This window comes from Triticum aestivum, chromosome 4A (genome assembly GCF_018294505.1).
Source record: "Triticum aestivum cultivar Chinese Spring chromosome 4A, IWGSC CS RefSeq v2.1, whole genome shotgun sequence".
In the NCBI taxonomy this organism is placed as follows: domain Eukaryota; kingdom Viridiplantae; phylum Streptophyta; class Magnoliopsida; order Poales; family Poaceae; genus Triticum; species Triticum aestivum.
Genome location: NC_057803.1, coordinates 614,951,479 through 614,954,420, shown reverse-complemented (window position 1 = coordinate 614,954,420; position 2,942 = coordinate 614,951,479). Strand labels below are relative to the sequence as shown.

Genomic DNA, 2,942 nt, shown 5'->3' with positions numbered 1-2,942 from the left:
GGGTTTGCCTGAGTGGAGCGAAGTTGCAGCGGCAAGAAGGAGGAGATGACTGCGGTGGACTTGGAGGAGAGGGAGGAGATGGCTGCCGATGAGTAATTGTGGAATGTGTAGCACCATGGCGGCGGTTATGCATTCGACGAGAGGGGCGGCGCGTGCAAATTTTCCTAGGACTAAACTGCCCCTAGATTAAAACGCGTCCCCACCTTGTCACGAGTACCGGCCCCACTCGTTTTAGTACTTTCGCGTACTTTCATCGGAGTACTACCCAGTACTTCGTATTTGTCTGCCGTTAGATCGACATCAACGAACGGTTCTAAAAAAGCCCAATCACTGTAAAACTTGTATTATTATTTTTGTTGAAATATATGTATCCGTGTTTTTTATGAAACTTTTTCATAAATCTTGTGAAAAGTGACGCCACAACTGCGAGAGGTGTATTGGGAAGCGGAGTGCAGGAGGCCTCCCAATCCGTGGCCGCATCTCGGCGACTGGTTCTAGCTAGGGTTTCAATTCATCAATCGGCCTCCCAATCCAAGCCATGGAGTCGCCGCCCCTCAAGCTCAGCGTCGGCCGAGGTGAGGACAGGATCAGCACGCTCCCCGACGAACTCCTCCTCCGAATCCTCGAACGCCTCGACCTGCTCGAGGCGGTCCGCGCCGGCGCAGTCTCCACGTGGTGGCGCCACCTCCCTCGCCAGCTCTCGGTCCTGATGCTCGGCATCCACGACATGCCGGTCGAGAACATGGACGCGTTCACGGGCGCTTTGATGTCTGTGTGTCCTCCGGCCGACCGGAACTGCGAATGCCAGCGCGCAGCCGTGCCATCAAGGCGCTCGTCCTCGGCTTCTACCTATCGGCCCCTCATCTGAGCTCCATCGGCAGCGCAGTCCAAGACGTCATCAGCCGTGGCAAGACCAGATGCCTCGTCTTTCAGATATCCCCGCCGCTCGTGGACAACAACACTGCTCAGCAGCTCGCCGAGTTGGGGCAGCAATTCATGTCCTTCTCCCGCGCCTACCAGGTCGCCTTCCGGTGGCTCACGAGGCTACACCTCAGGAGCTTTGCGTTCGGAGACATCACCGACCTCATTACCGCTTGCGATAAGCTCAAGCATCTCAACATGAGGTCCTGCAGACTGGTTGACCGGCGCTCTGCGCTAAAGATTGGCGCACCATATTCTGGGCTCCAGGAGCTCGAGTTTACACACTTTGGGTGCAAGAGGATCGAGCTCATATCCGTCCCCAAGCTCAGGACAATGCTGTGCCATTCTTGGCGCTCCAAGAACCCTCCAGTTCGCTTCGGCTACGTTCCAGAGCTTTGCAAAGTCAGCCTCACTCGTGAGGCCAAGGTGTGGCAAGCACCATTCCTGCTGAGCGAGTGCTTGTCAAGGAGTGCAACGAACCTGTCGAAACTCCATCTCAATTTTTGCCACCAAATGGTAAAGCTAATTATTCTGCACCATATAATTTTCTTGTGGACACATATCGTATGTTCTTCTTTACTAATTTATGCAGACTATTTGTGTTCCTCTTCTTGGTGCAGATATGGATTAATCCGGAACATCCGAAGCAGCTCACGGCTATATTCAGAAATCTAGCCGATGTGTCCCTTTCTGGCATCTTCCCTGAGTGTGATCTGAGCTGGACCCTATTTATCCTTGAAGCTGCACCTGCCCTGCAGAAGTTTACAGTAAGTTTGCTACTCTACCTTTTTAATTTAATCCACACCTTAGCCTTGATATGGCACGTTTTCGAATATTCAGCATTAACAACATACCTGCAAGTTAATCTAATTTTTTATCACTCGCAAACTCTAATGTATCACAAAATTTTGAAGCAGTGCATACAGGCTGCAATGAAATTGGGACATAGGGAACGCATTGATTGTATTGTATATGAATGATACTATGAATGACAGGGCAATCCAAACGGAAGTTCTGTAGCTCTGGTTTTGAACTTTGCAGAAGGACCATGTCCATAGAAGACGAAAAAAAAATCATGTTGAATCGTACCTCGTTTAGAGTTATCCGAAGCATATTCGCATGTCTCCATAATTTAGTTCATGCAAGTACGTCCAAACTTAAATACTACTCCGAGATATGTTGTAAATTTTCAAATGGCAGATATTTTAATATCAAATGTTACTGCATTGTCCTACATGGCCTGGTGTCACTTTTCTTAACATGCCTTGTTTATTTTCTTTGCCCGCGCATGAAGTTATCTCGAGCTCAACTATGTGCCAAAACGGCCGTGGACAGTGCCGAGAAGACCAACTTGGTGTGGGAACCATCCAAGGATTTCAAGCACTTGAACTTGAAGAAGCTGGCATTTCAAGGGTTCGAGGAGGAAGACAAGGTGACAAGCTATATAAGGCTAGTCATGGAGCGAGCTGTGGGGTTGAAAAGAATTGTGCTGCTTGGTGAACTCCCATGCCAGGACTGCAACGACTGTAAAAGAAAATGCATGCTTGGTGAACTCCCATCCAAGGACTGCAACGACTGTAAAAGAAAATGCACGGTGGATAAAGCTAGGAGGCATCGCGTTAAGGTGCAACTCGCCCATGGATCCTGCTCATCTGTGGAGATAATAATCTGCACTCTGAAATGCCATCACTGAATATCGACCGGTATTCCAAGAAAGGAACTCTGAATCTGGAGATAATTTGTGGTTATTAATTGCCTGAGAATGCTTGATTCGTGCGGACCTTGCAGTGTAGCAGCTACATCCTACATCGAAATTGCTGTGCAGAGGACAGTACACACCCGACATGCAGCCAACACTTATACCAAACGGTGGAGTAGTGTAGCTGCGTGCATCAGATGGTGCAATCTTCAGCATCGTTCAGAAATTATCTGTGTACTGTCATGTGTATATCAGGGTTCTAGCTACATTATGTGTGCACTGCAATCTGGATGCCTGCTTTTCTCTTTCAGTTTACCAAGAA

General features: G+C 48.8%; 1 pseudogene; it reads left to right on the top strand.

Annotated features, from left to right (window-relative positions):
• The first annotated feature begins 445 nt into the window (after positions 1–445).
• LOC123082615 (putative F-box/FBD/LRR-repeat protein At3g49030) lies at positions 446–2,942 on the top strand (annotated as a pseudogene).